This window comes from Syngnathus acus, chromosome 10 (genome assembly GCF_901709675.1).
Source record: "Syngnathus acus chromosome 10, fSynAcu1.2, whole genome shotgun sequence".
NCBI lineage: Eukaryota > Metazoa > Chordata > Actinopteri > Syngnathiformes > Syngnathidae > Syngnathus > Syngnathus acus.
The window spans coordinates 14774307-14795810 of NC_051095.1; the positions used below are offsets into that span (position 1 = coordinate 14774307).

A 21504-nucleotide genomic window follows, 5' to 3' on the forward strand; every position below is an offset into this window, starting at 1 on the left:
GTTCTGCGCTAAACTGAGGGATTCAAGTCGTGTCTTATTATGTATGTATTATGTATTATCAGATTGTGTAAACTCCTTTCTCATACACTTTTTGTGGTAGTCCACAGTAAATGCCAAACGTGTTTATATGTTTGTATGTAATATGTAGCTCTCTTTTTCATTAGTTCAAATGATGAAAATCTCAAATTAATTCTTAGCTAAAATGTTGCCACAGCATTGCATTTCACACAACACTGGTCATTGTCAATTTGTTAAGTTTTAAGATCTCCAAAATCCCAAAAGTCAAATGTATTCACTATACTGCAAGAGCATGGGTAACATTCATTACATTTGCCTTGTTTATAATTACTGTTCACTGACAGGTTCTTTAGTCAAGATTATCAGCAGTTGCGGAGCTATAAATAGAGCAAAATCTCGTCAGCTGCTGGCATTGTAAACGTCCCATAACAGATATGCACACGGGACTGATAGCCTCCAGCAAATTTAATTTAACGGAGCACTGATTTAACGGACGCAAACACCGGGCCGCCGAGGAAATTGTTCCAATCTGTTTGACGCTAACGTTAATCTAGATTTCAAAGTGTGCAGGTTTGTTATTCCTTCGGGTTGAATTGATTGTTTCCAGGACTTTTAGGTAGCTGTGATGGCAGAGTATGCAGCACATAGCGTTCAGCTCCACCCTGAATATATGACAACTGTTGTTGCCAGTTGCAATAACAACCAATTAGAGGCAGGATACATGAACAAATGGAGTATTCCCATAAAACCCTTCGCGTGCACACACATACATATACACACCCTCTTTTTTTTTTTGCTTTATTCTCCTCAGCTGAGCTCATTGTTGACCATGAAAGGAGGTAGTTGAAGCCAGCAGAATAACTGTGCAGTGACTCACTCTGTACACATGTGATGAGTGCAAACATTGTGGGATGCAAGAAATAAGGACCCAGGCAAGCAAATCTTGAATTATCAGCAACTTTCAGCTCAGATTACAAAAAAATATGTATTAGATTTTCTCGGGGCGTATCATTCTGAAGGTGATGAAGATATGAGACAAAAGGCTATTCTTCTGTGTTTAAATTACACACACGTGCGCGCACACACACACGCACACACATACACACACACACAAACACGTCAGAAGCTGAACACCTGCGTCCTGAATTGAGAGTAGCCGGAAGAGGATTTAACACAGCAGAGGTAAAGAAGCAAAGCTTGGAGCACTTGACTATTCCAGTGCATAATTATTCGTCTTGGCGTTATTGCAACATATCATGCACTATTAGAACTAAGCCAGTATTACATCTCTCTCTTAAAGGTAGCAAATGATTTGCTGTCTTCGATATAATAAAATATATTTGTTTTAGAAGCAAGTGTATGTTGAAGCCTAAATCCCAGCTGAATTCAGAAGGGTAAACCCTGGACACTATTCCATGCTGGGTGCACACAAATCAGATTAGAGTACCCCTACACCATCAGAGACCATTGAAAGTGAGTATGTTTGCTGTAATGTCTTACTTTGTGGATCTGATCAATGGCATTGATGAATCAGCAAACCCATCACTGATTTTGCATGGATCCGATCAGATCGATGTAAAGTCTACAAGTATATAATTGTTCATCTTTGAAGTACTGCAACATATCTGGCAAGTATTGTTAATCAAGAGGTCGTCACAGCATATCAAGCATTTCCGACTATTATATATCGCTACCACAGTGGTTGGTTGGGTGGCACCTCCAAACGTCATGCACTATCGTCCCTATTACACTAATACGATTTGCATTGGAGGCTTCACAGGACCATCGTGAGAGTTCTGGCAAATTCTTCGACAAACCGACAACAAAAATTAGGCATCCAACAGAAACAGCAATACTCTATGCATTATGTGGCAACTTGGTTCACTGGAAAGTAGCGGGATGCCGCCGCTGTCATGCATTGCCCATTGCATTAGCTGTCAATCTGACACTACACTAATTCAATTGTTTAGCCAAACTATGGTATTACACATTATTATCACAGTCTGCTTCAAGCCAACTATGTGATTTTTCACCAGTGTGAGATAAAGACATCGACTGACTCATGCGGCGGTCATACAGTACATCACCCAGACACTCTGCCAACAAAGAAAACCATTTCCATGAAAAGAAAAAAAAATGTCCACCACTATGTTATTGAACATTGTCAGCACAGCCGCTGTTTTTGCAGGATCTGCCCGGTTCCTGTCAAGGAAGTGACTCAATGATATGACGCTCATTGCTGGAGCTTGGCGATAGCCAGCGTGGGTAAGTGCGGGATGGAGTTAGTCAGTCTTTGGACAGCGGCTTACCGCTACTTTTCTTTTTGGCAGCTTGTACTCATTTGTCACCAAACTATGCAACAAGTACCAAGCGTCAGGGGAAATTCTGGTGATCTCCTAGGTAAAGAATGGCTCAGCTCATGAATGAAAACATAGTTGCATCAATCTGGATCTATATTACAATCCTCCCACCACTCCATAAAAACAGATTTTACAAGAACCAGTTAACTAGCAAACACGTAAAAACAGTGAAGATGTTTCCCTAAATGTAGATCATAGTAAGTCTATTGAGCCAAATGATATTACCTAATGAATGAAGCGGGTAAAATATCTTGGACAAGATTAACAGCTGCTTTGTACAGCTGTTCAGATCAAACGCGAGGTGAGCATTTCTGGCGGTGCAAATCAAACAAATGGCCACACAGCAGGCAGTCCATTTCGGGAATGTACTACATCACCCACAACGTCCTGTACAGGTGGTTTTTGACTCCAGGTTCTAGAACAATGGAGGAAAGAAATTCCATTGTAGTCACCCCGAGCTCTACAACACAGTCAACTAGCCATACCTTACTACTTAACATGCAGCAGCAGAACAAGCACAGACAAAAACAACATGTTGAAATAAAAACAATGCAGAGCCATATTATTGCAATCTGTGGGACCGCGCCAAAAAGAATCAAGCTTGGAGAATGAGGAGTGTGGAACTTGGCCTATTTGGTGAGTGGACTAAACCAAGATAACATTTAGCAGTAACACAACCACTGGCCATCAGATTCAAACTTGTTTTATTTTTCTCTCAGACAAGGGGGAGCACCTCCTCTTTTCTGCTTGAAGTAACAACCATCATATAGCGCTCCGGCAAGCAAACGCACACGTGGGGCGATTCGAAATTTCGTGTTCAGTATGAACGTATCGCAAGGCTTACTAAAAAAAAAAAAAAAAAAACACGTCTCGCCATGCAAACTGCACATTGCAATCGAGTGAAGTAAAGGACTTGCAATAGTATGGAAGAGGGCCATGTGTTTTTGCTGATGGCAAACTGCACCTCCAAAAGCCTAATGGCATCTAATGAACAGCAGCAGGCCCATCAGAGCCTCGCATCAGAGGGCATTCGAGGCTGTTGCGCTGTGCCAGAGCCAAAAAGACGAGTGGAATTTAATCTCATCTCCTGCGAACCTTGTACTTTTCCATTCGGGCTGAGAGTGACTTAAGGAGAAGGATGCATGCTTCTCTTAAACAGCAGTGACAAGGTGGCCTTTTTTAAAAAAAAAAAAAAAAGGGTGAAACTGAGAAATTAAGTTTCATATATGAGACATGACAGAGAACTCTAGCTTTTTGACCTTTGTAAATAAATAAATAAATAAATAAACAAACAACTCATGCATTTATTCAGTGAGGAAAAAAATCCCACCTGAAGAAATAATTCAAAACCACAATTACTGCCACCCCGATGTTAAACAGCACCTAATCTCCTGTACTGTTTCACAAGATGGGAGAATCCAGAAAGACCATTCCTCTTTGCACAATCTCGCTGAATCATACAGCCACCTGGGTCCTTCCCTCTGCACTCTCCACTTTAGTTCACTCCACATGTTTTCAATGGGGTGGAGGTCTGGGGAATGAGGTGGCCATGGGAGGAGCTTGTCTGGTGAGCTATTTCTATAACTTTCAGTATTAGAGTATGCTTCTGCAAAAAAAAAAAAAAAAAAATCACATCTTAACCAGGAGTGCCAATAAATATGGAGGGTGCTGTATACAATGCGTGTGTGTGTATGATCATTTGTGAAAGAAATACTCTGGACACTATAGAGACATCGCATATGCAAAACCCACACACTGACCTGCAAGTTAGGCACAGGCAGGAAAACCATCGCAGAGCAGCTACTTCCTGTCTGTTAAACCACACTCTGAGCAACATTTCTCTGTGTCGCGGAAACTTCTCAACGCCCTCCCCCCACCCCCCGCTTCCTTTGCAAACATCACTATGCCCTTGCGTAGTATCGTTTCCACAAAGAATTCTACAGAAAAACTGCGATATATTTAACATTCCATTAAAAAAATAACCAAACGTACACATCCACAAAGCCAAAGGGAGGGGACGAGCACATCTGCGCCTGGCTTCCAAATTTAACATGATAATATAGAAAAGCTGCCTTTACTACATTGACAATTTCACATTTTAATGAAAGAAATATATGGATAACTAAAATGGAGAACTAAAATTAAAGCATTCAAAACATAGTTACAGATTGTTTGACAACGTATGAAGCAAACACGTCTGTAAATGTAGCAAGGGGCCGTGTGTCACAAGAACAGGAAATTAAATTGCAGATAGCTTCTTCTGAAAAAGCCCTCAAACACGAGTTACACTGGGATATGATGAGAGGTAGCATCTGGATCTTGTCAGAAAAATACCTTGTCACGCAGCCAGTATCCAAAAATCCTACTGAAAATTGGACTGATATTTTAAAAGAGCCACTTGTAAGATAAAGAACAACTGAATATTTGTGATCATTTTACTAAACTGAAAATAGCTCATTTCTAACAATATGCAATATAATCATATAAAAACTCATTGCTGGGTATTTGCTTTATTGACTATGGGGAAAAGTACCAATCCATATTTTGATGATGGGATAATATCTATACCTGAAGGTTCTGAACTCCTTAATCCGTGCCAATTCTCAATGGTAATGCTCCTCGTGAAGATGAATTTTGAGACATGTTAAGAACCTTAAAGCTTTGTTGATGTCAATGCATTCCTCATTTTTATTTCTCAGTCTAACAAGCCAACATTTGTGTCAGATATCGAGGACAGCCAGGTTGTGAAATTTCAGTCACTTTAGCATAAAGTGGGCCATCAAAGACACACAAATATTTGTATTTATTGTATCGATGTGTCAAAATGAATTAATGATGATCAGATGGCTACAATATATTCAAACACTTTTATGACAAAAAAGCGTGTGCGTGCGTGTGTGCGTGTGTCTGTGGCCTGCTTGATTTGATGTGCGTGCGTGTGAATGTGTGCGTGCATGTGTGTGTGTGTGAGAGCAATGTGATTCATGACCTGACACGGAAAGCCATATTGTCTTCTATTTATACACAACACATTCAAACAAATGTGGAAATCTACCGGAATGTCCAGAGTGAACTGACAAGAAATTAAGGCAATCAAAGTTCCATTGCCAATGATAAAGGGAGTTCCCTTCAATTTTTACACATGTAAACCATACCAGCAGCAAATTCGAAATCAGACGCGAGTAAAACGAAAACAAATTGTATTCCTGATCGTTAACTCGACACCAGCATGCATATGTCGGCAGCTAGTATGAACTTTGCCGTCTTTGCAGGTGGCATAATGGGAAGGTGAGGCCTGGGAAGCGGGTACCAGGCTGCTGCCGCCGCATACCAAACAGGTCCGGACACAGGCGGGCTGGCTGATGTGTCCACCCATAATGAGATACGTTGCAATGTGCAGAAAACACAGCACGCCCTCGCGGAGAACAGAGATCCAAGTGAACCTGTTTTCCTGCCTCCCGGACACTTGGGGGTCAAGCTTGGGATTAAGGACATGGTGGCTGTTTCGTAAACAAGATCATCAGCATTTTATGGGCTTAATTGTGGTCTATCTAGTTTCATACGTCTATTTTCTACAGTACTTGGGGTACACCCTAGACACCTCTTAAAAGTTATCAGACGTGATGTAGCTTAAAAGGAAAGAATCATGTACTGTGTGTGCCACTCATCAATCTGACATCCAAGAAAATTCAAAGTTGCTTATGCTCGGGCGGGATCATGTCAATTGGCCCAACGGAAACATCACAACGCGGTAATTCAGAACAGCTCGCTCACATACACATCTTCAAACACGCTAGATATCTACTTGGTGGTTTGATTTCACGCTTGAAGGGTGGGCAGGTACACCAGAGTTCTTAGAACTTCTAAGTATTTATACAGAAGGAAATTTACTAAGACTAATAATGCAATCCATGTTACTGTTTTCTACAGGAATAAAAAAATGATGTGCAAAACACAGTTCTATGCAATTAGTAAAAAAACAAAAAGGTTTGCCCTACCCACATAAATTCCCAAACTTTTGGTATCCTCAAAGCACCAACCACTATTCCACAGCTACTTGCATTAAATCAGCTCTTGTCCCACCCTCTTCTTCAGCACTGATGGAGACAGCCTGGCTTATCACACCATTTGATATAGGTCAGTGTGGTATTGGGTGGCGCTGGCCAATGTATTCTGTCTAATCTTTGTGCCTACAAAGCATAGCATTAAAGTGCTGCGTCATCACTTTGTTGCGTACTTGAAAAACGGCGGGAGGCGTGGAATGGGAGGGGGCTGAAACTGTGAAGGAACAAGTCAACAAGTCATGACGGTTAACTCATCCTTACAACATTGGGCTTTTTTTTCTTCCTTTGTCCGACTAATACTCAACACAGCTCAATCAGTCCCACCTCTTTGGAGAAGTGCAAGGATGGTGCGGGTCAATATTTGCCAAAGGTTTCATAAAGTACGGAGCTTTATGGGCTCAGGTGACAATGAAGGATAATAAAGTTCCCGCTTGCAGACTTGTGTAACCATACATTGACACCCGTGTTAATTTTTAACAGATGGCAATAATGACGTTTGATTAACACATAACCCTTGCTTGGTGAAATGTCTTTAGTAATAACAGTTGGCTTGTAAAGCAACCCTTGAATAATGAGCAACTGAGCAACTGGCAGGGGGTGTGACAATCTGATGACAATCCCCTATGCAAAATACACCAAGGTAAACAGGGAGTGGCTGTTGCCCAGCAACCAAAGCAGAGAAAAGCCTCACGAGAACAAGAAAGCAGGTGGGCTTCTCTAAAGACCCCATTTCCATAGGGTGGAATAGGACTGCTCAAAACATATACATATATGTAAAGTAATTTAAACATGCATAACATTCATTTTCAGCAATTACGTTTGCTCCCAGAAACCAGTCAACTACTCATATTACCTTTATTATGATAAATTAAAATCAGGTAAGTTATGTCTGGCACCATCTTATCAGTGTTGTAATCTTTAAGGTTTAATCATTTAAGGTAAGTATTAAGTATAAGTAAATTATACTTATCAACTAAAGCCGGCAGGTAAACCCCTGTGATGGGTGCGGGGGGTTGTAGGCGGGCCGTTTGTTGTCAGGCTTTACTGGTTGATTTTAAATTGCAAAGTCGTTGTTGTAATCAACTCTAAAGTACTTTGCGTACACATTGTATGGTAAGGTGCTATAGAAACTAGAAACTGAGTTGACTTGACTTTGACTTTTGCAAAAACAATGTTTACAATGTTAAGTGAAATATTCATTTATTCATTCATTTTACCAACTGCCTGTCCTCATGTGAGTCGCTGGCACTCTTGAGCCTAATCCAGCTGTCTTTGGGCGGTAGGCGGGGTACACCCTGAACTGGTTGCCAGCCAATATCAGGGTACACACATTGACAAAAGCATCCGCACGCAGGGGGATTTTATAACTCTATGCACACAGTGTCTACTATGCAACTATGCATGTTTTTGGAATCTAGGAAGAAACTGGGGTACCTGGAAAAATCCCACCCACGGGGGAGAACATGCAAACCGAACAACAGGAAGGCCAAAGCCCAGAGTCAAACCCATGACCTCTGAACTGTGATGCAGACATGCCGCCGTTAAATGAAATGATCAATTTTAATTGAAGTTAACAGTTAAAACTCACTAAGGTTTTTTAGACATCTGCTATCTTAAGCGGCATAATACCATAATTGACATAACTTCAACATTGTTTTCTAAAACCACCCAAAAAAACTACTTGCATAACATGATTTCGCTTTATCATGCAAATACAAAATGCAGAACAACAAAAGGTTGTTTAACAGCATACTAACTGCAAGACACAATTTTTAGAGTCATCACTTCAAATAATCCCACAACTATGGTACTCGTAACTTGTCGGCTTCTTAGGTTAAGATAAGTAGCTTCATCACGTTAGAATTCCATTAATGCCATTAATTCTAACAATGTCAATAAGTAATAGAAACAAAAGACTTTTTCTATTAAGAATTTAAGCAAGTGTTTCCCACAGGTCGAGAATGTTTGGTATTTAGTGACATGACGTGTGGCGGCGCCACTTATGGCAGGTGCATACTATAATAAGCATTTAGACAAAGTTGGGAAAAATAGACTCCGCTCTTTAATTCGGCCCACTGAGCAATTCCATGATCTATAATATCCTATTTGAAAGCTTTGAAGAACCACTTGTTATCATTTAGTCTGGTTTAATAAACTATATCAGTTCATACGTTTGGAAATGAAGAAACACTAGCTGAGACGTTCCCCGCAGTCATTAAGAGCAGACACATTTCCATGCAGAATCATGAGGGAAATCAATTGTACTCCCCATATGCATTCGTGGTTAACGTCTCTCAGTGTAAAAGGCTCACTCACACACAAACCTATTTTACACTCTGTGTTTGGAAACACGTTACCTCATACAGGGTGGAGACCAGACAGCTTTGCACTCAGTGTGTTTTGAACAGAACAGTGTTGACAAAGCAATTGAAAGGACAACAATATTATCAATGCTGGGGAGAGGCAAACACAACAGACTTTTTTAATGAGTCTCTTCCCTCTGCTTTTATCGCACATGCAGTAAACCTACAAGCCACTGTACATACACAACTTTACTAGACATTGTTCTTTTACCAGGATATGGGACATTTCCACAGGTTTATGACATATATATAGTATCCCAGCTGACTTTGGGTAGTATGTGGGGCATAGCATGAACCGGCTGTCCGCCAACTACAGGGCACGACCATTCACGCTCACAATCACACGTACGGACAATTTGGAGTGGTCAATCGGCCTACCATACATTTTTTGGGGAATGTGGGAGGAAACCGTAGTAACCGGAGAAAAGCCATGCAGGCACGGGGAGAACATGCAAACCCCACACAGGAAGGCCGGAACCGGAGTCAATCCCAGGCGGACCTACTAACCAATTGGCCACCTTGCTGCCATGTCAACATATTATTCTTAATTAAAATAATATATTTAAAATGTCAAGTCAAATGTTGAATAGATAATACATTAAAAGAATAAGTACGATTATTTTTTTATTTGCAGTTTTTTTGCGGGGTGGGTTTCTCCCTGAAACAAAACAATGGGAGTGGAGGGGGTAAATAATATATATTAAATTATAGGGCAAGTAGGAGTATAAATCAAATCAAATAAAATGACAATTACTAACAAAACTACAGAGAAACCCAGGCAAGCTGGCGCTAAAGGTGCATAGATACCCTGAAGATAACAATGGACGCATGCAACAGTGTGTTAACAAATGCTACTCGAGAGACATTTCTGGCCGATACAAGCCCACATGTTCATTCATCCGAGAACCTGTTATGTGGATCTGCAGGACCGACTGTTTTTGTTAGCAACAGACTTTCAATGTCCTTGTGTGAACAATAACCTGATTATTGAGCGCGTATGATGTTATGATAAAAGCAATACAGTTGGAATGTAATGACAGTAAAAGTGTTATTGGTATTCATCGCCGGCTCTCGTATGGATCTCATTGTGAGCCATATGATGTGGAACACACTGAAAAACAGTATCGAGATGACTTGCAGATTCAAATGTATTTATATTCTATGATTTGCCACTGCCTTCTAATGAGCCTCAATGAAGGAATGCGGTTACAGGTTATCTGCTAACAATTAAAGAACAATTAATCATTCTCTTAACTAAAGCAACAGTATGACGTCTGGGGGTGGACAACCACATTGAGATGACTTTATGATGGCACAATCTTGAGGCTGGACCAGTTTGGTACCGTGCATAATCACAAGAGTGTGCATGTGTGTGTTATCAGAGAGTGTGACCTATCTTTCCCACGGACTAGAACATCTTTCTTTTTCTTCCACCCTCACTCGATCTTTAAGCTACTATTTTTTTTCTTTTTTTTAGGTCAGGTGGGTGTCATGAGTCAAACATCCGGCCTCTTTGCTAACAAACTACACACCATCTTGTTAGTACTTTACTTGGAAAAAGGAACTAAGTCTGAATGAAAGATAACTATTCTATGTTTAGGGAAGAGAGAGCGGTTTAATGCAGGCCGGAATTGCATCACATCCGCTTGAATACTGAAAAGAAAAAAAAGTCTGAGGAGGAGAAAAAATGTGGTGTCCTCTCAAGTCTGATTGCCGTTGAATGTAAATAGATCAAGAAAGCAATCGTGAGGCTGCTAGTCCCGGCACGCTTAGAGTATGAGACAGTTGCAACATTAGCAGACGGTTGCTCAATTCTGTTTTTTTTTTGTTTTTTTTATTTAGCATGGATGGGCTGGAATTAACGAAGGCCCACTTGTGGCCTTGAAAGTATCACTGCATCTCCTACTGACACACATACGTACATAGTGCGCACACACACGCACACAGACGTGCCTTGCTCAGAGACACCTTGGCAGTAGGATTCAGGGCAGATGCGTGTTACATATTAACCGTGACCACCCGGATCTTATTTTACAAGTAGGCGACACCAAGGAGTCACAATCTTAGACAGAGAGTGAGTGAGCCAAACAGCGCTACAAGACAGATTCTAATGATTTTTGCATATGCTTAGTTTGAGCCAAAAATACGATTTAAATTTTACTTAGTTTGTACAAACCTTCCAACCAAATAATTTTGGAAGTAAACAGAAATGTACAATTTAAATTAATTGTATGTGGGTGAAAAGATTTTCTATTGATAACAATTGGACAGCTCATTTTTTAAAAAAATTGTTTTTTTTACACAATAATTAGATTACCTTATTATAGAAATGCTTGGTTGTCTTTTTTAACATTCAAATGCAGGGGAAACCAGGGAATTGAATAAATGGCATGGAAAATGACTGTGCAACACAAACTGCACGCATAACTGAAAATGCATGATGTAATCTCAAATAGAAAGAGTAAAAGGTTATAATTGATCCCATGGTTCGGGTCACTTGTAACATACCTTTGTGTAAAATTTGAAATATGAAATGAATGTGAAATAAAGGCCATGATAATTGCTAAGGAAGCTCATAGTTTAAAACATTCATTCATGCATTTTCAGAACCACTTATCCATTTAAAGAGACACCGTATATGACATAAAATATGCTAACCTATGCATTTTTAGAATAATACATTTGCCCAAATGGTGCCACTGTGCACTTGCTACAACATTGTTTATTTTCCTTTATCTTACTCACAAGCCATCTTCTGCTCTATTTCCAATGTCAGCTTAAGAGGTGTGTCAGTTATTGCTGTCGTTTTGTTCTTTTGTGTTAAAGGGAGTTTTTGCTGCCAGGCTTTTGGTAAAGGACAAGTAACTGTGGGTCTAAAGTGCAGCCAAGTCAGTATTCTTTGGGGCTTTTGAGTGTCTTGGTTCATAACTGGAACAGGAATTTAGTTGGTAGCCAGAGCAGAAGCTTGGTCGGTTGGTGGGGCAGAAGCTTGGAGCACAAGGTTGGTCGTTGACTGGCTGGCAACCAGTTCAGGGTGTCCCCTGTCTACCGCCCAAAGACTCCTGGGTTAGGCTCCTGCAAGCTCGCGACTCTCGTGTGGCTAAGTGGTTCAGAAGATGGATGGCTGGACAGACGCACGCACGGATGGATTTCCTTTCAGTTTCCAGATAAAATTTACAATCAGTTTTGGTTTGATTTGAATTACTTCTCAAATTTAGATGCATTGTTAACTTAGTGCAAAATGCATTACCTTTATCATGTAGATCTCAAGATATCAAGGGTAGAATGAAATCTCAAAACACCTTGTAGTAAACACCTTTTGATAAACACCCACACAATTCAGTTATAACAAGACCTTATGCAAAGTCTATCAATCCTAATTTATATTCATCCTTAATCCTGCTATTGTCATTGTAATTCATTGAGAAATGTGGAAACATTTCTGAATTTTCAAATTCCCAGGTTATCAAATCCTGGATTGGCAACTTGTGCATCCTTCAATGAACTGGCTCTCCAGTGTATCAATGAACCAGCTCTGACAAACATCTAGAAGCCAAATATCAATTAAATCCGAACTTTGAAGGTCATTTAAAATCCCTTTTGGACTGACATTATAAATAATATAATGATAAACTGCATTCTTGCAAACTTTGACTAGTCCATATCCAAGCATGCTGGTACTCCACCCCTCCTCCTCTTTGAGCTGCCAGCCTCTGTCCTGTCGTGTTGTGACAGGCTTCAGCATACGCAAGTTAGACTTGAAAGGAGGCACCGAGTGACCACTTTTGACCTCCCCCATCACCTGACCATCAGCCTCGATGAACAGAGTGGGAGTTGTGAGCTGCTCCTAATTTTCAATGCAAAGCAGTGACGTGAGAAGGGGGGGGGGGGGCGCACTGGTGTGACTGGGTCAACATGCAAAGTCGGGCAAACTATGCATCCAAACCAGTCATAGAATAGTGTATATAAACTAAAAAGTAGGATTGATGTGCTTCTCATGCCAAGCGTCTTCAGGCAACCAAAGCAGCCACCAGGTGCCAAACGAGCAAGAACGTTCTAAAGCGTGGGTGTTTTTACCCAAAGCGGCCTGCTTGAAAAATCAGATCTCATTTTAAAAGTGTCAGTTTCTGCTTAAACAGGGACCTGCAACACACATCCAGGGAGCTTGAAATCTTGCACACAAAGCGCGAAAAAGCTTGGGGGGGGTTAACGTTGTGTACAAGAGGAACAAGACACTGCGGTCGAACCTCCCAGTGAAGTGAAATCAAGCTCTTGTGGTCCCCATTTCCATCTCACACTTTTTTTGTAATGCTACAAGATGAACAACATTCTGCTCTGATCGTTCGGTGGAGTCACGCTCGACTGGCTTATTGTAAAAGCGACAGCAGGGGCAAAAACAAGACAAAAAAACAGCTGCAATCCAGGTATGAGTGAAAATGTTATCAAAAGTGATGATCAAGTGACTACTACACCATGATACTTTTTTTTTTTTTTTTTTTTTTTTTAAACGTGGGCTTGGTCGGTTTGGAGAGCCTTGCAAAACTGTCAGCTCCCGCCCTTATTTCAACACACCTTATAAGGCAACAAACAAGACACAGCCAGACCCAGGTACATGAATCCTAATTAAATTCCAAACCTACTAGTTGGCTTTGACTTAAAAAGTCTTAAAAGTCAACTGTTCTCCAAGAATAACTCGCATTGAAATCGCTAGGCAAAGGGCCTGTAGAAACCCCTTAACATGATGTCACTTTTGCTTTGCATTATAACAAAACCTCTAATCCAGAATGCATTGAAGTCCATTAAAAGAGGGAAAACGACCACTAACCTTAATTGAACAGGGTGCAGGTGACCAGGTCCATCTCACAAAGCACCAAAATAAGAGTCAACATCAATACAACCAATGAAAAAGTCAAAAACAAAAGGTCGAAAAAATGGGTTGGTGAGGTGCCCTGGAGGATAATCCAAAGAAAGCCTTTCAAGGTGTGCAACAACCAACTGTAGGCCCACTCCACACTTTCTTTCTCACGGCGACAAACTGTAAGACGAGGTGAGGGGGGGTGGGTAAAAAAAACAAACAAAAAAAAAAAAAAAACAAGAAGAGACGACGAATGAGTTGGAGGCAGAAAAAGGAGAAGTGTCGTGAAGTGAGCCGTCCTCTCCCTATGAGTCACAAAGCCTTGTCGCCATTGGTAGAGAGCGGCCCCCGGGCAGGCGCCTTGTACCTGGCCAATCAGCGCTCGCTTAGGTGCGGAGCCCTGCAGGCAAATCTGCAAAGGTGCATTCTCTGGGATTTGATGGAGGTGAGGAGGGAAGGGGCGGGGGGAGGAGGGTGGAACTCAGCCACGGGGCCGGGCTGTGTGAAAGACGATAGACGGGTTTCTCCTGCAGCAGAGGAGCCGAAGGTAAACACAGGTACACACCCACAGTAGACTTTGACCTGAGAAAAAAAGCGAGGCCTAAAATGAAGCCTTCACGTTGAAATGTGAGCCTAATAGCCTCGTCACAGCGGGTAATTTAGCTAGGAACGTCCGAAAAAGTGCAGAACAAATAAAACCAACAACTCATAAAGCAACTACTGCTTGTAGGAGACACAAAGAATGAAGCCATCAAAGACTCCTCCCCTCACTTGAAAATGAAGTGATCACGTTCCATCACAAGACACGCTGACATCATCTCGGGCTCCATTGAGATTCACTGTCACTGTGCAACCAATGTCGCAAAGGTCAGGGAGTGTAATACTGGTGACACTTCAAGAATGAAGCCAAAATAGTCACACAAAAGACTTCAATTAACTAAGAATAGTCACAGAATAAAGTTGCTGTAAGAATATCGTAGATTATAGTCACTCTCGGATTCATGTATATTTCGGGGAATCATGATTTTAAAGGACAAAAATATATTTTTCAGACAAAAAGTCAAATATTTGAGATCATAAATCATAATAAGAGAATAAGTCATATACAGTGGATAGAAATTTAACTTGACCAGTAAGCACTTTGTAACCTGAAACATTTTGCAAATCAAATAACGCTCCACGTTAAAATGAATGGTCGTTCAACTAATTCGTTCCAGTGGTAAAAACAAGTTATATTTACCTAGTTTATATCAGTGTGTGTTTAAAATAAATATGTAAGTGAAAACAGGGCGGTTGGTTATGGTTACTTAGCTGGAAAATGTGTATCGCGCTTAACATAGGTGGACACAAACAAAGAGACAAGTCAAAAAAACTTGCAGCAAAGCACATAACACTTAGCTAGCGCTTTCAAACCAGATCTCAGCCATGGAGTGTTTGTCAAGGTTCCACCTCCACTGACGGTACAAGAGCTCGCTAGTGACGGTGATAGTGTTCATGAGGCTTCATAGTCTCAATAAATCTTCTTCCATGCAAGTTGCCATCTCAAAGCATGGAGAGATAATGGCCACGGCTTCCCATAATGCAATGTGGAAGCCATGTGGCATTGTGGGATGTAGCCGCTTTTATCTGGCTATTGGAATCCATAGCAAATGTAAACAATGCTTTGTAATCAGGTAGTGAGATGACATGTTAACATGCAGGGAAGCAAAAAGGATTTATTTAGACTACGAAGCCTCAGTAACACTGTCGCCAGCGAGAAGGTGGAACAGACACGTGATGACTGAGATGTGGCTAGCTGGTGGTTGCTAGCTTCCGCGGAGGAACTGTTTCATGCTTTCTACCAGTTTTTAACTTGTATCATTGTGTCCACCCATGTTAAAGACCTTGGAAAAGCTGTACACCATTAGAATTGTTATTATTATTGCAATAGTACAGATGGTAGTTTTCACCAAACCAAATTACACAGCTAGATCCTAAACATGAAAGCCATGCTCAGGTTCAACAGATAATGTATTTCCTTCTTTTTATCCTCAACAGCAACACTATTAGGCTTTGTAATAACACTACTGCTTGCCGTTTTCACTTTCTTTGGAGGCATAGGATACTGTGGGTTAATTCAAAACAAAAAACAAAAATACATGCAAAGTGAGACGTATGGAGCCAGCGATGGTTCCACAGCATGACAAAAAGCTCAACAAGCGCATCCAGACCAAGACAGCCGAGGTAGATTTTCTTTGAACATTTTGCGTTTCATCCAATTTGTATTTTTAGATTAAATTGATCATATTTTATTTTAATATATCTTTCATTATTAACTGAAGAACTCAAATTTTCATGAATTTTGTGCTCCAGCCAACAAGAATGAGGTATTTAAAAAAGTTACGAGAAAGTCCCAAATAAGGACAACGCCTAATGCAGTCAACTAAATGGCAGTAATCGACAAAGAACATACAGCATCTAAAGGATTATGGCAAAGCTGATAGAAGGATGTAGCTTTAAACTACTGAGAAGACGCTGATGAGAAATGACATGTGAGCAAACAGGAAGCTGTGGTCTGTGGTGAGCACCAAAAAATATCTTTACACACTCCAATCTGTACACCCTCTTTATGTCAAGCTACATTTGAAAGCTACAGGAGGATTATCATGCTCTGCACATACTCATTTAAACAATTATGCAAGCGAGTCTTCTTTTTTTTTTTTTTTTTTTTACTTGAGCTCTTCAATTTTTGGACAGTGAGAAAGTGAAAATTGCACTAAGAACTACCTTAAAACACTTTTTTTATTCAATTTAGATGTGTTCAAATTATGTGGAAGCATTTAAACTATATATTTGTAACTATATTGCAGATTTTCACCTATCACGAGTGGGTCTGAGCGGTATCTCATATGATAAAGATTGTTCCCCTCCAAAAGTATTCTATCAGTGAGACCTGTACATTTATTTTTGCAGTAGACTGAAAACATTCGAGTTCTAACAAAAACATCAATAGTTTTTTACTCACTAAACAATAGTAAATAAACAAATATAATTGGTTAATAAACAGCAATCATGGGGAAAAACGTTTTTAATACACTTCAATGCAAATGAAATTGTAGCAGATTATTCAATAAAGCGATGGAATAATTAAAAGAATAATAAATTTTGAAATTATTCCATAGTGACAGCCCTAATTGGAGCTTTTGAGATATTCGCATTGGGATCTGAAACACAAGTTTGATTATGTTTGAACACATCCAGCTTTCTTTTGAACCAAAGTATTGTATATAGCAATGCTTTAAGGTGGCCACGAGCCATAGCTCAGCGGTCTACAGAGTAATTTGCAATAAATTATATATAAACATACATACATACATACAAATGCACATACATACAAGTTGTGTTATAATCTTACACTGTTGTTCTCCTTTTGAAGCAGAGGAACTAAGAGGACAATGCAAGGGGGAACTACGGTGACAGTGAACTTGAGTGCTCAATGTAACTCAGTCCACAAAGTGTTGAGTTCACATGTGTATTTCCCCAAATGGATTGAAAATAGGAAGCAAGTCTTTCAACATTTCGTTGACTCAATAAACTCATTTGAATTGCACGGTGGCACCCACAAACAGACACGCACCGAGGGCCCCACATTCGAGCTAACCGTGCGCGTGGATGGAGAATTTTCTTTTTTTTCCACATATTTTTGTAACCGATGGCAGAAAAGGGACCTTTGCGCCGCTGTGGGCGTGAACACAGCCGATTTGCTTCCTGGCCAGTGGAAGCGTCTTATCTCATTGCCTTTGAATTCAGCGCGGAAAAGGCGTACAATCAATTCAATGATTCTGACTTGGACAATGAATTGTTTTTGTCGCACTTTGTAAGGTAATGAATGTCTTATTGAACATGAGGGCTGCCTTGCTCCAGAGCTGGAGTTGGGGTACTGTCATGCAGCTCCTCGGGCTCGGCTATTGTTGAAAACCTCCTCATCATTGTCTCGCTACCCGACCTAATTGCTGTCGCGCTCCGGTGGAAGTGAACTTTGAGCCACTACCCCCACCAAGACTTACAGCACAAACACTGGCTTCATTCTCTGGCCTGGTTGGAGCTTCTGGTCACCACCGACAACGCCACTATTCCTTATCCCAGCTGTTCAGGGTTTTTTATTTGTTGTTGTTTTTCCCGATACAAAAGTGTCCCTGATGTCTTGAAGGGTGCCATATAAATATATTTATTATTATCATATTTATTGTATTTACATTATAGTTATTTAATAAAAGTATTAGTAGTAGTAAAGAAAAACGGACTTGCAAGAGAGAAATGAAGCAAGCACCCCATTTACTAATTTCATATTGTGATCTATAGCTTATCGTTGCGATTCTATTTTCGGAGGTTGAAGTGGGCATAAGTACATTTGTCCACATCAATTTTGGAGATTACAAGCGATATACACTCAGTTATTTAACCTGTACAATTTTCACACAACAAATGCAGCTGAACATATCAACAAAAGTGTTGTTCTGAGGAAAGACATCAAGTGGAATGAAGATAACGCCCTGAAGCTGGTGAAAGGATACAATGCATTAATCATACCAAGGAAATGTTGCTCCTCCTGCCTTTAGACGCCGTAACAGAGGCCGATTAGTTTTTAAGTATTTCAGGAACTCACCGGGAATCTCAGCAAAGTATATCCAAAATGAGGAAAAGCAATAAAGTCAAATTACTTGGAAAGTCCAAAAAGGCCTTCATTGCTCGAATGACGCATAAAACACACATGCTACCACTTCTGGGTCACGTGAACCCCTTTTAAAAGACAAACCTTTCAGCCTTCTCAATAAAAGATGGCCCACTGGTTATCATCATGTAAAAACACAAGCCCATTATTTTCAATCTGTGTCCTTTGAATATGAAAAAGCAACTGCTACACACCAAACCACCAGCGTACGCATATTTTGTCTTTGCAGCAGTCCACTGAAGCATGACATTGTTTAAGTATCAGAAAGAATCCAGATCATTCCGTTAAGAGTTATGCCAGAGTACTGTGGAGTCAAACTCTGATAAGAACATCCTTGAAGGCCTGAGATACACGGGGGCTTTGGAGGACAGGCAGCATTATTTGTGTGGCGCGGAGGTCGAGAAGGGGAAGAATGTCTGGAGGACCACAGGACAGGCAAAGAGTATCAAAAACCAGTAGAAGAGTGAAAAATGTATAATTCCTCATTTTAGCTGTCAGTCTCACTCCCAAGATGATAAGATGTGTTGACCGAACATGACGACACAGTGCTACTAAGTGCAGTGTGGATGCTACTATGTATATAAACAGTGTATCAGGAATCATGTGATTGATCTGATTCATCGCAATGATGACACAACGATACACAGGACTATAAAGGATAGTGTTACGGTAGATCGAGTTGACCAGTGTACATAATATTCATCTGTGTAGACATTCATCAAGATAATGATTTCTCACAATAGTTATCAAAAGGTAACAAATAAATATCATTATAGAATATTTTACAGATCTGTGCAAGTTTTTACATTTTCAAATGATGACTTCTACAACCTTCTACAACATGCCCGCAGGCTACTCATCTGGCAACCATGCCGTCATGTTGGTGAACCTTGTATGAAACTAACACTTTATGTCTAAAAAGTGATTTTTAAAATCTGTAGGAACAAAGTACGTACAGTACTTCCATTGTGTTGAGGGTCAATTTGACCTGTTAAGATTAATATTGATATATTGTGATTGTTACACATGCAACGGGTCACTGAGCCATAAGCATATTTGGTGTGAAAATAAAATAAAATAAAAATTAACTGCAGTATGCATGCCAAGCCAGCAGCAGGCACTGCAGCAGTATAACTTTTATGATTAGACATTACGCTTGCATAGGGTACATAAAAACTTTAGAACAGGGTAATTATTCTAGTATTTAATCTTTACATGATATAACACTATAATGTTTTTTCACAGTAATTAATCTTTCTTTTATCCTATAATAGGTAGAAGTCATCGGTTGATAGTAATGTGTGAGGGTGTCAATCTTTCCATTTACTGACTGCAAGATGTGTGGACAGGTCACCAGCAAATTCTATCACATTCTCAACGAGGAAAAATTTAGTCAGCGTGGTTTTGGAATGTGGGAGGAAGCCAGACTAGCCACAGACACGCCAAACAAGTGAAGGAAGAACATGCGAATGATCCCAGAGCCGAGAACCTAACTCAGAACCTCCAAATAGTGAAGCAGATGATGTTTGCAAACAAGGTTTGTGTGACTGTGACCACAGGGTAAGTTTTAAAAGAATGGCGATAAAACCAAGTTAGCTAGCAACTGGGGCATGAAGCAAATGCCCAAGTTGACATCTTTACTCAGGATTTCTTGTTCTTAAAAACACATATTGTTTTCTCTAGTAGCTTGGCAGGATTTGTGTGATTGTGCCCTCAAGATAAGCGTTTCAAACGACACTGAAACAACACAACTAACAAGCAGCCAGCACACCAAGTTAACATATTTACTGAGTACTCCTTCTCAAAACGCACAACAGACTATTTGACATGCTGATGTGTGAAAGATGAATTGATCTAATCCTTATTACTTTTTTTATGCTGTACTAGTGCCAAGGCTCCTTTCTCACAGCTGCACAACAGGAAACAGGGGAAGAGGCAGAAAACAAAGTTTAATCACACATTGGGAAAATGTAAACACAACACAGTGCAATCTGGTAGAACGAGTGGAGCACCGCTAGAATTGCGCCAGTGCAAAATGGCCAGTGGCGAAGGCAGAATGCACTAGCTGAGTGCAACTCATTAAATATAGAAGACACTCTGCTCTCTGTCGTCAGATATCGTCCACACAAGAGGCCATTGCTATGTTATATACAATAGCTGTGAAAACTACATAAACACTTATTATTCAGTTCTAAACAGCACAACAGCTCCGTTTTACTCCAATGACCAGGCTGGTAGAGCTACAGCTCATTATTATTACAACAGCAGGCCCGGAGCAAGCATATACATACTGCACTCTAGTCACTCAGGGCCAGGATTATAATAGCCATTGGCTTGTTGCGGTTCAATTATTCAACAAACCTTGAGGATGTGTGTCATGCTTAAATTAACTCAAAAGACAAAAATCATTGTTCCAGTAAAATAGAACTTGTCGACCCGAGCCACTCCTCATATGCACGTCGGCGCTACGAGCTTTCAGCTATCATAAAAATATCAAAGCAGTGTGGTTAAGTAACGGCATGACATGCTGCAAGGGTGAATCATCACAGCGGAGGCAAAGTCAAAGGCTATGTCGTGTGTTGCACAAGCAGGGGAAACACACAAATGTCATCTAATTCCCACTGTCAAAACAAAAACAGGACAATTTTAGACTTATTTAGATTCTGTTCAAACAACTTTGATACTGATTAGCGGACTGGAAAAATGAATAAACATCTTGGGATGTTCAATCTAAAGATAGTAAAATTTTAAATCCTTAAAAAGCATACACAACAACAATGTTAGTAGCTCAATCAAGGAAGAAAACGTGGTAGCAAGTTTATAGGTAGCTGCTGCAACTTTAACAAAGCACTTTATATAATAAGATAAAACATTAACTGTTTCTGTCATTTATTTTGAAAGCCTTACAGTAAGTAAGACCTGAGAAGTGCTAAAACTGTTGACCCATTATATTCGTTATTCTCTGATGTCCTCAGCAAGTAAATGTACTATGTACTCTGCATTGCGCCATACAAAGTAGCCATCTGTTACTACAGATAAATTGAAAATACTTATATTATTTTGTGATAACACAAAACTATTGTGCTGCCTCCTTAGGGGACTGGTGTTAAAAGTAGGCCTATTTTCTTAAAAC

The 21504-nt window shown here is 40.2% G+C and overlaps 1 protein-coding gene across 2 annotated transcripts in view; it reads right to left on the minus strand.

The window, feature by feature from the left end:
• The window catches only part of elf1 (E74-like ETS transcription factor 1), a 40392-nt gene that overhangs the window by 16059 nt on the left and 2829 nt on the right, over window positions 1-21504 (minus strand). Inside the window, exon 1 of one of the 2 annotated variants that reach the window (XM_037262558.1) lies at window positions 13631-14016. The exons of the other annotated variant lie outside the window; for it this stretch is intronic. The gene's annotated coding sequence lies outside the window, so the exon portion shown is untranslated. Of the gene's footprint in view, window positions 1-13630; window positions 14017-21504 lie in introns of those variants that run through there. 2 annotated transcript variants of the gene reach the window in all.